The following is a 15,870-nucleotide window of genomic DNA, read 5'->3' as shown; positions in this document are numbered from 1 at the left end:
TTCGGCTGGCTAATAGAGAAACTATCTCTCCAATTGGTATTGTTCGAGATGTGGAAGTTCTATGTGGTAAGATTAAATATCCTGCTGACTTTTTGGTACTTGGTTCTACTGCTAGTAAGTATTGTCAAATCATTTTTGGTAGACCTTTTCTAAATACTTGTGGAGCTGTTATAGATTGCAAGAAAGAGAAAATTTTGACTAAATTTGCTGGCGAATCTTATGAGTTTAATTTCTCAAAATTTGCCAAATCTCCTTATAAAGCTGATTCACCTAATAATGATTTTAGAGTTGAACAGTGTGCATCTATTGCCCTTGCTCCTAATAATCCTTTGCAGCAACATTTGGAGAATAGTGAGAGTGAAGTTTTTAGGGAAGAAAGAAATGAGCTTGATGAAATTTTCCTTCTTCAACCTATACTTAAACATGATTTACCGGTAGAAGATCTAGGTATAACATTGCCACCAAAAGAAGATCCTGTTTTTGATTTCAAACCATTGCCTGATGTTTTAAATATGCTCATATTGATGATAACAAAATATATCCTGTTATTATTAGTTCTAAGCATTCAGAGATTGAGGAAGAAAGGTTATTGGAAATATTGAAGAAACACCGAGGAGCTATTGGCTACACCCTTGATGACTTGAAGGGTATTTCTCCCTCTATTTGCCAACATGCCATTAATATGGAAGACGATGCAAAGCCTGTTGTTGAACATCAACGTCGTCTAATTCCTAAGATAAAGGATGTGGTAAGGAATGAGGTATTAAAACTTCTTGAAGCTGGTATTATATATCCTATTGCTGATAGTAGATGGGTTAGTCCTGTGCATTGCGTTCCTAAGAAAGGAGGAATGACTGTTGTGCCTAATGATAATGATGAGCTCATCCCTCAAAGAGTAGTTGTAGGGTATAGAATGTGCATTGATTATCGAAAAGTCAATAAGGTTACTAAGAAAGATCATTACCCTTTACCTTTTATTGATCAAATGTTAGAAAGGTTGTCTAAGAATACTCATTTTTGCTTTCTTGATGGTTATTCTGGGTTTTCACAAATTGCTGTTAAAACTAAGGATCAAGAGAAAACCACTTTCACTTGTCCCTATGGAACTTATGCTTATAGACGTATGCCTTTTGGTTTATGTAATGCTCCTGCTACTTTTCAAAGATGCATGTCTGCTATTTTTCATGGTTTTTTCGAGAGTATTGTAGAAGTATTCATGGATGATTTTTTGTCTACGGGAATTATTTTGATAATTGCTTGCGGAACCTCGATAAAGTTTTGCAGAGATGTGAAGAAACTAACCTTGTTCTTAATTGGGAGAAATTCCACTTTATGGTTAATGAAGGAATTGTATTGGGACATAAAATTTCTGAGAGAGGTATTGAAGTTGATAGAGCTAAAGTTGAAGCAATTGAGAAGATGCCCTATCCTAGGGATGTTAAAGGTATTCGTAGTGTTCTTGGTCATGCTGGGTTTTATAGGAGATTCATTAAAGATTTCTCCAAGATATCAAAACCTCTTACTAATCTTCTTCAAAAAGATGTACCTTTTGTTTTTGATGATGATTGTAAGGAAGCTTTTGAAACTCTAAAGAAAGCCTTAACAACTGCTCCTATAGTTGAACCTCCTGATTGGAATTTACCTTTTGAAATTATGTGTGATGCTAGTGATTTTGCTGTAGGTGCTGTTCTTGGACAGCGAATAGATAAAAAATTAAATGTTATTCATTATGCTAGTAAAACTCTTGATGCTGCTCAAAGAAATTATGCTACAACTGAAAAAGAATTGTTAGCTGTAGTCTTTGCTTGTGATAAGTTTAGATCCTATATTGTTGATTCAAAAGTTACAATTCATACTGATCACGCTGCAATCAGATACCTAATGCAAAAGAAAGATGCTAAGCCAAGGCTTATTAGATGGGTACTTCTGTTGCAAGAATTTGATTTGCATATTATAGATAGGAAAGGTGCTGATAATCCTATTGCTGATAATTTGTCTAGATTGGAAAATATTGCTTATGATCCTGTTCCTGTTAATGATAGTTTTCCAAATGAACAATTAGCTGTAATAAAGGTGAGCTCGCGAGATAGTCCTTGGTACGCTGATTATGCTAACTTTATTGTCTCCAAGTACTTGCCCCCAACCTTTTCAGGTCAGCAAAGGAGGAAATTCTTTTATAATTTGAGGCATTATTTTTGGGATGACCCACACTTATATAAAGAAGGAGTGGATGGTATTCTGCGAAGATGTGTTCCCGAATATGAACAACAAGAGATATTGAGTAAATGTCATGGTAGTGCTTATGGAGGACATCACGCCGGAGATAGAACCGCGCAAAAGGTTCTACAATCAGGTTTTTATTGGCCAACTCTTTTCAAAGATGCAAGGAAGTTTATTTTATCTTGTGATGAATGTCAAAGGGTTGGTAATATCTCCAGACGCAATGAAATTCCTATGAATTATACTCTTGTTATTGAACCATTCGATTGTTGGGGATTTGACTTCATGGGACCTTTCCCCTCTTCGGAAGGTAACACTCATATACTTGTTGCTGTTGATTATGTTACTAAATGGGTGGAAGCCATACCCACAAAAAGTGCTGATGGTGAGACTTCTTTAAGAATGCTTTTAGATATTATTTTTCCTAGATTTGGAGTTCCTAGATATCTTATGACTGATGGAGGTTCTCATTTTATTCATGGTGGTTTTAGAAAAACTCTTGCTAAATATGGTATTAATCATAGAATTGCTTCCGCTTATCATCCTCAGACTAGTGGGCAAGTAGAACTAGCAAATAGAGAGATTAAATCTATCTTGCAAAAGACTGTTAATAAATCTAGAAAGAATTGGGCTAGTAAATTGAAGGAAGCATTGTGGGCTTATAGAACTGCTTATAAAAATCCCATGGGTATGTCACCGTATAAAATGGTCTATGGGAAAGCTTGTCATTTACCTTTAGAACTAGAGCACAAAGCTTATTGGGCGGTAAGAGAACTAAATAAAGATCCTAAACTTGCCGGTAATAAGAGATTGCTGCAATTGAGTTCTCTAGATGAATGGAGAAGTGAAGCTTATGAAAATGCTAAACTCTTTAAAGAGAAAGTAAAGAAATGGCATGATAGAAGAATTATCAAAAGAGAATTTAATATTGGGGATAAAGTCCTATTGTATCGGTCTCATCTCAGATTCTTTGCAGGGAAATTACTCTCAAAGTGGGAAGGACCATATGTCATTGAAGAGGTGTATTGTTCAGGAGCAATTAAAATTAGCTCTCTCCAAGGCAATGCCACACAAGTGGTGAATGGACAAAGACTCAAGCATTAAATCTCAGGTGATTCTTATAATGAAGATGTTGATGTTATTCGAGTGGTAACTCCGGAAGTTTTCATCAAAGGTCAAATTGACAGTCCGACAGAGTTCGACTTCGAATAGGTAACAGTACTGGTAATAAAAAGTTCGCGTTTTACTTTCCGAACAATGTTTTTGCTGTTTTTGGAAAATATGAAAAATTACGAGATCGAAACGGAGTGGAGGAGACGCACGAGGGGGCGCCCCCATAGGCCGGCGCGGGCCCTACCCTGGCCGCGCCGCCCTATGAGGAGGCCGCCTCGTCGCCCCTCTCCGACTCTGGTTCGACCTGGTACTTTCCTTTTGTCGTAAAAATTTATTCTATATAATCCCCCGGACCCCTGGAGGTCCGTACATCGTTTTCTCGACGTGTTTTGTTTCGAGCTATTTTCTGCCAGGTTCTACTCCGGATCTAGATCCATCATGTCTTCGTCGGGAACTCCTAAGGACAGCTTCTTTGAGGACGTCGTCAACCCGTACATGAATGAGCTGAAGATGCACCCCAAGGAATTGCTGCTCGTAGATGGGGAGTTGCAGATCAAAGATGTTCAGGGTCCTAAAGGACAAGGAAGCCTGGAAGACAGGATGGAGAAGCTAGAACAAGAGGTCTTCAACTACAAGAAGATGGCTGAGCGTGAGGTGGATATCTTCCACAAGATTGTGTCTGAACTTATTGATGGACACAAGAAGGAGACTACAAAGATGTGGGACGACATCCTCTCACTTCACGACACCAGCAACAAACTCCAAGCTCAACTCTATGATGTTCAGAATCAAAACTGTGAGTATGAAAACAGGTTTAAACACATAAGCTATGCTGCTAGTTTCAGGATTCCAGAGACCAAGATGTCGTTTGTTGATGGAGAGCCTCTTCCTTGGAAGTCTGATGATGGGAATTCATCACCACCACCGCCGAAGGAGTAATTCATCATCGGTATTGGCATCCCCTTGGTTTGTCCCAAGCTTGGGGGAGTGCCGCGGTATCACATCATCACTATCTTTTACTTTTTACTATCAATTAGTGTTATATCATGAGTAGGGAAGTTATCATATAAGATGGGTTGCAGTGTGGAAGTATCTCTCCTTTAGTTGGTTGTCTATGTATCCCTTGGTGTGAGTTATCTTTATGGAATATTAATGAGAAGTCTTATCATTTACATATTGCACATCTCATTTTAGTTGCAATCTCTATTATATGATTGATCTTGTTATTAGTATTGGTATCACTTTGGGAGTATTGAGTAAATCTATTTGGTTTTGGCAAACTTAGCATTGGTCAATAGCAACAGCACTTTGAGGTTTAAGTAGAAAAGAGAAATACATGTAGATATGTTGTTTCATTGTCTTCCTTTCTTGTTAGCTCATAGCTTATTATTCTGAAGTTAAAATTGTTTGTGCTTATAAGGAAGATGCATGATTGTTTCTATCACATGTATATCTGTTTGTTTCCCTCAACTCTTATGCTTGCTAATTAACCTTGCTAGCCAAAGACCTGTACTGAGAGGGAATACTTCTCGTGCATCCATACTTTAACCCAAACCTATGCCAATTGTGTCCACCATAACTACCTACTACATGGTATTTCCTGCCATTCCAAGTAAATACTTCGTGTGCTACCTTTAAACAATTCAAAATTTACTATCTTTTATTTGTGTTAATGTTTTATAGCTCATGAGTGTAACATCCCATGTTTCAACAATAATAAACAAGAAAGACAATCCCCCCAAACTCAAAATTTGCAATTAACAAAAACTTTTTATATGCATATAGTGCCACATATAGTTTCTTGCATTTGAGTGATTTCTTTTGTGCAATTGCCATGATGAGTGTTAGTATGAGTAACAATTGCTATTTGAACCCTAACAAAGATCATCAAACCCTAATTTGAGGAGAATTGAAGAAAATGGGAAAAACCCATAATTCACTTACACACACATTATGCCAAATTGCAAATCCTCAACCTAGGCCATAATTGCTTGCTCCCTTGCTTGTAAAATACTTCAATATGATAAACTAACACAATTGCATCTTTGGATCAAGAATCAAACACAAGGAAATCAAAATTCTCACATACATATGATAATGGTCACTTGTCACAAAAATATTTTCTTCACTACTTTACCCCTCTGGTTTTCTCATTTCTTGAACTAAACTTGGTCAACCAAAGCCATGTCATCCAAGACCATGTCAAGGTGAGTAACTTTGATGTTGACTACCATGGCTAGAGTTGACTAGGTTGACCAGAATAAAAGTGACAAGTAGGGATGCTGAAATAAAGTGAAGATCATGTCACTTTTGACATTTTGCAAAACAACTCCAAATTGAGTGCCACCACCACCAATACTTCACTTTAATTATATAAATGAGATTCACCAAAAAGATTTTCAAAATTCAAATAAAAATTTCATGCGGCCATTGTGTCGAACACTTGGCAGGCATTAATCCAATTTTGAGCTACACTCTATTATCCTCTGGTTTCTTCACTAAACCCCTTTAACCTTTGATCATTACACTCTCCTACAACCCCTGCATCATCCCAGTACCTGCCCTGGTCGATTAAAGTGAGAGGAGGGGGAAAAGAAACCCTAGACTAAGCATGTCGTGGCCATGCCGGCCACCTTTGGCATCTCCACCTCTGGCCACCATCTCAACCTATCCTCTTGTCCTGGAGCATCTACAACACTCAAGGACGACGAGGGTAAAAGCCCCTGCAACGCCAACGCTCGGCATTGGCCAGAACGCGCGCGCCCAAAGTTGGCCAGGACGTGCCAGCATGCGCGGTGACCGCGCTCTGGCGTCGCCAGGACAACACGCGCTCGAGCACCCCCGTCCTCCTCTGGCCAAGCTACGCCTGCGTCGAGCATCGCCACCCCGCCCTCTACACGCTAGACACAAGCCCAGGCCTGCCCCTGCTCCGTCGCCGTCGTCCTCGACCAAATGATGCCGCACGCTCTGCCGCACTCCCTGCAAGCTCGTGTGCAATCCCGTCGCCCTTTTCTCTGCGCCAATGCACGTTGAGCATCGCCAGGACACCGCCTATCTCTAGCCGTCCTTCACTTGCCCCTTGGAGCGCCAGAAGCGCCGCGCCATGGCCGCTCCTCCACAGCACACTCGGCCACCTCCCTCCCTCTATAAATAGCGACGATCGGCACCTCCTCTCTTCACACAACTCACACCCCTCTCCTCACTGAGCATCCTCCCCCAATCAATTTCACCACTCGCCGCCGGAGTCGCTCGAATCGCGAGCTCAAGTCCGCCGGAGCCCGCGGAAGCTCTGCGTCGATTGGAGCCTCCCCGAGCGCCGCCGCTGCACCACGCTCTTCCCCATCTACTTCCACTCCCCCGTGCACACTGCCAGCCACCTGCAACGGCCTGGTACGCCCTCCGACCCCCTTGGCTCGCTGCCAGGGAGCTCGCCGCTCGTCGGAGACGACGACGTTCACACGCCGTCGGATCTCATTCTAATCCAACGGCTTTTATTTCGCGTACCGCTTCGGCGTTTAAAGAGCCACTGACGGGTGGCCCCCACCTCGTCAGGGCAGCCCACCCGCACCGGTTGCTTGTTGGGCTGCGAAGTGAAGTTTAAATTCGTTTCGGCCCGTTTAGCCTTCCCGCCTAGCCCATCTATTCAAATTCGGATTTAACTATTATTCAAAATATGCTGCTGAGGGTTTAGTAAAAATTGAATAGTTTGAAATCTGCCAAACCAAATTCAGCAAACTTTATACCGTTGGAAAGCCCATGAATTTATCTATCCAATGCCACTGGCCCCACCTCCAAATTCATAGTAGATTTAATTTGATAAAAAAGACAAGACAGGGACTTTTGAACATTCAAACTTTATTTAAAATTTAACCAGAATAGATTTTGAATTAATTCCAACTCTAATAAATCACAAATGATGTCCTCTAATTGATTATGCAATAATATAGACATGTTGTTTGTATGATCATGGACTAGATCAAATAAAATGGCTATGTAGTCAATTATAGAGCATTTAAAAGTGGAATTCAAACTCAACCCTAATATGAGAGCTACCTCTCATTTAAATTTTGATCCTAAGTACTAATAACCAGGGGGAATGACTTAGGCTAATGAACCCTTGAGAATTATTACTTAGAGATTTTAATTCATTTAAATATTAAGTATTAAAACTATGTGAAGTGTAGCACTTCAATTAAATTATACTCACATATAATAGATATGGAATGTTGACTTTGGGTCAACCTATATTTCATACCTTATTATTATATGAAGAGATTAAATCTTAATAAGAGGTAATGAGAAGAAATGAATTCCTCTAAGGATCTAAATCCCAAATTTAAGAAATAGGAATAATGAGAGGAAATTATTCTTCTTTTAAATAAAGACTAATCCAATAATCCACCATGCCATGTTGATTGATAATAGGATTAGTGTGTGAACCCTTTTGAGTGTTTCTAGTTTAGTATGTGAGCTTGGTTTAGTATTTATACTTCGTATTCGTATATAGACGCTAGTAACGAGGAATACCAAGAGGAGGAGGCCTACTCTCAGGAAGAAGAAGAGAACTTCGATAACTACCCAGCTCAAGGCAAGCTAACCCTTGCTAAACACAAGTGCTTAGCTCTACAAGAGCAAAGGCACCATCACACTTTACTCTTATGTATTACCTGTCCCATGTTTTTACTTACATTTACTTTTGCTTATTTATTTCAAAGTACTTTTTGATTTATGCTTCACTTGGTCTAGAGTAGAAAAATACTTGAAGTTAGATTAGCACAACTCAAAGCTAGATAGCACCCCTCATTTAGTTGCTAGTGCTAATCAAGTAAAATTGACTACTCTAGATGGGAACATGGTGAAGTGAAATGACTTTGAAAGAAAGTAAAGTGGAGGTGGAATTGAACAAGAGAAGATGGTGATTTTTGATAAAATTGATAATTGGGTTTGAATGCGATACCCTTCCAATTATACAAGTACCCCCACAATACCTGATTATGGGTAGGGCTTAACTAGAAACTTGTATATTTTAGTATGGGTTCCCTCTGAACAAACATCATAGGGGTTACGCTGCGGCTGCCTCCGTTAAGTGTGGAATGATGTTGAAATGAGGTGAATGTACGGCCCAAGCCCTGTGCAGTTCCCGGGTTAACTGCGGTTTCCACCGGGAGGCCAAGCTCATGGGGAGAGGTGCTCATACTAGCATATATAAGTGAAAGGTTTCGATTGATGATCCGCGTACTGTGTTACGATGATTCGGGGTTATCCTCGACGGATGTAATCAAAAATTGTGGCACAAGAGTACAACCTCTGCAGAGTGTTAAACCTATTCGAATAGCCGTGTCCATGGTTACAGACGATTGGAAAGGCCATACTATCTCCGTTATCATTAAAATGTTTTGATCCTAGAAATGAATGGTGAATTGAAAGGTGATATTATGGTGAACCATACTGAGTTGTGGGAATGACACTAATGTTCCCACTTGAGTTAGTCTAGCACATGATAAGGCTTTACTAAATGGTTATCAAACTAAAACTTGGCTTTATGCAAATAGACCTAGAGCTTAGCACCCCCTTGTTACACTTAATGAGTATTTATCCTAGAGTTAGTTTGCGAGTACTTTAAAAGTACTCATGGCTTTGCCCTGGCTATTCAAATGCCAGACTATGAAGGAGAGCACCAGTATCAGGATGATGGACAACAGGACATCTACGATAACTAGGATCGTCTTCTAACATCAAGCGTTGCCTGTGGAATAGATAGTCCACTACTACTTCGCTTCCGCTACTATTTGTGATGTTGAACAATATATTCGTGTAATATTGGATCATGTGATCTATGGTTGTAAGACAATATGTGTTGTAATAAATGATGACTCTATGCTACTTACTATTATGTCTCGCAAAAACATTATTCCTGGGATTGCGATGTACGGCATAATAGGCATCTGGACTTAAAAATCCGGGTGTTGACAAGTTGGTATCAGAGCCATTGTTTGACCTTAGGAGACCCTAGTTAGAATGGACGCTCAAAAACTTAGTTTCAAATTCCATGATTTGACTAGTTATGAAAACCTTATTCACTTTCTTACCTTGAAGAGTCTATTACAAACTTTAAATTCATGCCCTTCTTATAAGTAAATTAAAATTTGGAACACTTGCACTTCTCTAACTTAATCATCTAATCTCTCTACAGATGGATCACGTCGTGGACGCGCAGCCCTTTCTCCAGACTGAGTTCTATTAGTTGGGGAACGGTGGAGAGATCATCTTTGAGAGGGACCTCTTCTCCCTCTCAGAGTTCCTCGGGCGCCCACCACCGGAAGTCTTTGGCGGAATGGTCAATGACCAGCCCGGTGGTCAACTTCAGTGGGTGATCATGGTGGACCTTCGTGGAAGGTTCACGCTCCCAATGAGCGCAAGGATCCAGTTCTCCTTCCGGGAGAACAACTGGGCGGATGGTCTCGCAAGGGGACTTCAGGAAGGACTCGCACGTCTGTGCGGGCAAAACTTCATGGACTTCGCGGATAGCCGCTTTGTGCACTATGCAAGGCACAACTCCCTCGGAGTGCCAATGAACCTGCCGTCGCACCCGCAACTTCGCCACCATGTGGATCATCTTGACTTCATGTTGAGTGAGACCCGCATCGACCTCGACAACTCCCGCGAATACGCCAACCACACTCACATCCAGTTGGCGCAGCAGGCGGACACCATCAGGGTTATTGCCGGAGAACGCAGGGCACTCCGCCGTGCCAACCAGAAGAAGGATCACGCCATCAACCGCCTCAAGGCCAGGATCGCCACTCTGAAGGCGACCATCGCCGCCCAAGCTAAGCAGATCCAGGAGCTGGAAGGCGAAGGTGAAGGAGAGAACATCCAGGGGGACGGCTACTCCTACGTCAGCAACGACGACGACTACGAGGAGGAGGAAGACGACGATCTGGAGTTCCACCCTTACGAGGATGGCCACGAGCACCTCGATGCCGGGGTAGACAATGTCTACCCTATCAACGTCGATGGTGAGTAGTCCCATCTGAGCATTTGCGTCCCGTGTTATGTATCGGTCCTTTGTACCCGCCCCATGTATCATAGTTTGTTGAAAGGGTTCTTAAAACCCTCCTGAACATTTGGCTTGTAATATTTTCTACCTCCATGACTATGTTTGTGTGTGTGTAATATTATTATTATTATTATTATGAATCAAGTTTTAAGTTGTGTGAAAATTTTATCCCAAAATGAGCCATAGAAATTTCCCTCTCATCTCATGATCCCTATCACTGTTCAGATGGCACCCCCAACTCGCAGCGAAGCCGCAATGCTGCAAATGCTGCAACAGATGATGGCAGAAAGAGAAGCTGAGAGAGTTGACCGTCAAGCCAACCTAGCTGCACTTCAACAGATTGCTCAGGGCAATCAAGGCCACGGAAACCACGACCACCCAGGGTCAAAGCTGAAAAACTTCCAAAACACCAACCCACCGGTGTTCAGCAAGACCGAGGAACCCCTCGATGCTGATGATTGGCTCCAAACTATGGAGAACAATCTCGAGGTTGCCGGAGTGGAGGACAACGAGAAGGTGTTGTTCGCCACCCACTACCTGGCTGGACCTGCACGTGCCTGGTGGACAAGTACCCGCGCCTTACATGCGGGGCAAATGATGACTTCGGAGGACTTCAAACTCAAGTTTAGTAAGTATCATGTGCCCCCGGGTTTGATTAAGAAGATGAGGGATGAGTTCAGGGAACTGAAGCAAGGCAGAATGACCGTGGTAGAATACCGCGACAAGTTCCTCACTTTGTCAAGGTACGCCCCGGATGAGACGGACACCGTCGAGAAGAGGAAGGAGAGGTTTCTGAATGGACTCCATGATGAGATGCAGACTGTGCTGATCAATATCCCCTTTGCTGACTTAGAAGCCCTCGTTGACTCCGCCATTCAGATGGAGGGGAAGATACACCAAGCCAATGAGAACCGCAAGCGCCGTATGATGAACCAGAGTGGGCCCAGCAACAACCACAAGTATCGCCCCAGCTCAAGTGGAGGGTTCGCCCCAAGAAACAACAAGCCCCCGATGCAGAATCCACGTCCGAGTTATCAGAACCGGAGTGGAGGAAACCCCAGGCCAGGAGGCCACCACAACTACAACAACAACAACAACCACAACAACTTCAACCGCGCTCCACCTCGCGCCCCCAACAACAACTCCAACACCGCTCCAAGGACTGGGAGCAATGCTGTTCCCATCACCCCCAAGGACAAGTCCACCTACAACTGCTACGAGTGCGGAGTGGCTGGGCACTTCTCCTATGAGTGCCCCAAGAAGCTCGCCAAGACTGCCGCCAACACCTCAGGCCCTGCGCAGCAGCAGCGTCGTGTCACCACCAACAAGAAGTTCGCCCCCAACAACCCGAACAACCGCAACGGCCGCCTCTACCACATGAATGCAGAAGAAGCTCAGGAAGCCCCAGACGTTGTGCTGGGTATGTTCTCTGTTAACTCCATACCCGCAAGAGTGCTGTTTGATTCCGGAGCATCGCATTCATTCATTACCGAAGATTTTGCATGCACTAGTAAGATTCAACCCATCAGTTTGAAGCATGTCATGATAGTTCAAATACCAGGATCAACCACTAAAGCTAGAAAAATTTGCAAAGATGTGCCAATCAGAATACACGAAATAGAATTCTATGCAAATTTGATTGTTCTGGGAGCCAAAGGTTTGGAAGTAGTCCTGGGAATGGACTGGATGGCGAAACATCATGGACTGATTGATTGTGCCAAGAAGGCCATCACCATGACTAGTAGCACCGGAATAATAGTCGAACACATATCTGAAAAGATGCCTCGAAAGTTCACTTGTAACCAAAGCCTAGCCAAACCCACCTTGGATCAGATCAGGGTCGTTTGTCGATATCCTGATGTGTTCCCGGATGATCTACCCGGTATGCCCCCAGATCGGGATATCGAGTTTATCATCGAGTTAATCCCCGGAACCGGACCTATAGCCCAGAGAGCCTATAGCATGAACCCGGCAGAGTTAGTGGAACTGAAGAAGCAACTGGATGATATGCTATTCAAAGGTCTGATTCAACCAAGTGCGTCACCTTGGAGATCGCCAGTTTTGTTTGTGGATAAGAAGGACGGTGCCACTCGTTTGGTTACGGACTACCGTAATCTCAACGATGTCACCATTAAGAACAAGTATCCGTTGCCCAAGATAGAAGATCTGTTTGACCAGCTGACCGGAGCCCAAGTATTCTCGAAGATTGATCTGCGGACAGGATACCATCAGCTGAAGATTCGTGCCACAGATATCCCCAAAACTGCCTTTACCACCAGATATGGATTGTATGAGTACAATGTCATGTCATTTGGATTGACCAATGCCCCCGCTTACCTCATGAATCTCATGAATAAGATCTTTATGAACTTCCTGGACAAGTTTGTCGTTGTCTTCATCGACGACATCCTCATATACTCCAAGTCCGAAGAAGAACATGAGCAACGTTAGGAAGTGGTCCTAGATACCCTTCGGGAACATCAGTTGTATGCCAAGTTCAGCAAATGTGAGTTCTGGTTGAAGGAAGTAGGATTTTTGGGTCATATCTTGTCAGCCGGAGGAATTGCCGTTGACCCCGCAAAAATCAAGACTGTTGAAGAATGGAAAGCCCCAACCACTCAGACAGAAGTCCGTGCATTTCTCGGATTGGCGGGATATTACCGCCGATTCGTTGAAGGATTCTCGAGCATAGCAAGACCGATGACCCAATTGTTGAAGAAGGACCGGAAGTTCGAATGGACCGACAAGTGTGAAGAGAGCTTTCAACAGCTCAAGCTAAGATTGACAACAGCCCCAATACTGGTTATGCCGGACATTACCAAGCCCTTTGATGTGTACTGTGACGCCTCCAAGATTGGTCTTGGATGTGTGCTGATGCAAGAACGCAAAGTGATATCTTACCTATCAAGACAGCTGAAGCAGCATGAACAGAACTATCCAACTCATGACTTAGAGCTAGCAGCGGTGGTGTTAGCACTGAAAGTATGGCGTCATTACCTCATGGGTAATCGATGCGAGGTTTTCTCGGATCACAAGAGCCTGAAGTATATCTTCACGCAGAAGGAGCTGAATATGAGACAGCGCAGATGGATAGAGTTAATCAAGGATTACGACATGGAAATCCACTATCACCCCGGCAAGGCCAATGTGGTAGCGGATGCTCTGAGTAGACTGCCATGTCAGTTGAACTCCATGATAGCAATTGAACAACCCAGCCTGTTTGAAGAGTTTGAACAGTTTAGGCTTGAACTGGTTAGCGAAGGATACCTCGCCAGCATTGAACTCCAACCCACCCTGTTTAGTCAGATCAAAGAAGCTCAGAAAGGAAATGCTAGTATTGACGGAATCAAGAACCAAATAGCCGCCGGCAAAGCACCGGGATTCACCGTAGATGAAGAAGGAGTGCTATGGTATAACAAGCGCCTTTGCGTGCCGTCAGACTCAGAATTGAAGCAAGTTATTCTGAAAGAAGCTCACGACACCCTGTACTCCATTCACCCCGGAGGAACCAAGATGTACCAGGATTTGAAGGAACAATTCTGGTGGCATGGAATGAAGAGAGAAATTGGAAGCTACATCGCCAAGTGTGACATCTGTCAAAGAGTCAAAGCAGAACATCAACGCCCCACAGGACTATTGCAACCCCTACAGATTCCCGAATGGAAGTGGGATTCCGTAGGAATGGACTTCATCACCGGACTGCCCAAGTCTAGTAAAGGGAATGATTCCATCTGGGTAGTGGTCGATAGACTGACCAAAGTCGCCCACTTCATCCCCGTCAAGACCACCTATCAAGGACCGAGACTCGCAGAGCTATATATCTCAAGGATAGTCAGCCTGCACGGAACCCCGAAGTCGATAGTATCCGACAGAGGATCCCAATTCACCTCCAGTTACGCGAGAAAGTACATGAAGGACTCGGAACTCGTCTGAATTTCAGCACAGCCTACCACCCGCAGACAGATGGACAGACTGAAAGAGTCAACCAGATACTCGAAGATATGTTGAGAGCATGTGTGCTAGAGTATGGATCTAAGTGGGAAGACTGCTTGCCATACGCAGAATTCTCGTACAACAACAGCTACCAAGCTAGCTTGCAGATGGCCCCCTTCGAAGCACTGTACGGAAGGAAGTGCCGTACCCCTCTGAATTGGTCGGAAGTAGGAGAGAGTCAAGTCTTTGGACCAGATATTCTCCGAGAAGCCGAAGAGAAGGTTCACAAGATCCGCGAGTATCTCAGGACAGCCCAATCAAGACAGAAGAGCTACGCCGACAAAAGACGCCGGGAGATGACCTTCGAGATCGGAGATTTCGTATATCTCAAAGTGTCCCCTCTTAAAGGAATGCAGAGATTCCAGCTTAGAGGAAAGCTCGCACCCCGATATGTCGGACCTTTCAAGGTCCTGAGCCGCCGAGGAGAAGTATCCTATCAGCTGGAGTTACCGGAAGAAATGTCAGCGGTGCACAATGTGTTTCACATCTCGCTACTCCGGAAGTGTTTAGAAGTACCTGAGAAGACCGAGGTTTTCAAGAACATCGACCATCGAGCTGTGGATATCAACTCAGATCTGACATACCGCGAAGTACCTATTTGCATCCTAGAAGAAGCTTTCAGAACCACCCGTACCCGAAGTATCAAGTTTCTGAAGATCCAATGGAGTAACCACACCGAAGAAGAAGCCACTTGGGAGAGAGAAGACTTTATGAGGACGGAGTACCCAGATCTCTTTAGTACCTAGTTTTCTCGCAGATCTCGGGACGAGATCTTTTGTAAGGGGGAAGGGTTTGTAACATCCCAAGTTTCAACAATAATAAACAAGAAAGACAATCCCCCCAAACTCAAAATTTGCAATTAACAAAAACTTTTTATATGCATATAGTGCCACATATAGTTTCTTGCATTTGAGTGATTTCTTTTGTGCAATTGCCATGATGAGTGTTAGTATGAGTAACAATTGCTATTTGAACCCTAACAAAGATCATCAAACCCTAATTTGAGGAGAATTGAAGAAAATGGGAAAAACCCATAATTCACTTACACACACATTATGCCAAATTGCAAATCCTCAACCTAGGCCATAATTGCTTGCTCCCTTGCTTGTAAAATACTTCAATATGATAAACTAACACAATTGCATCTTTGGATCAAGAATCAAACACAAGGAAATCAAAATTCTCACATACATATGATAATGGTCACTTGTCACAAAAATATTTTCTTCACTACTTTACCCCTCTGGTTTTCTCATTTCTTGAACTAAACTTGGTCAACCAAAGCCATGTCATCCAAGACCATGTCAAGGTGAGTAACTTTGATGTTGACCACCATGGCTAGAGTTGACTAGGTTGACCAGAATAAAAGTGACAAGTAGGGATGCTGAAATAAAGTGAAGATCATGTCACTTTTGACATTTTGCAAAACAACTCCAAATTGAGTGCCACCACCACCAATACTTCACTTTAATTATATAAATGAG

This window comes from Lolium perenne, chromosome 4, assembly GCF_019359855.2.
Source record: "Lolium perenne isolate Kyuss_39 chromosome 4, Kyuss_2.0, whole genome shotgun sequence".
NCBI classification, from domain to species: Eukaryota; Viridiplantae; Streptophyta; class Magnoliopsida; order Poales; family Poaceae; genus Lolium; species Lolium perenne.
Note: the sequence above shows the minus strand (reverse complement) of the source record.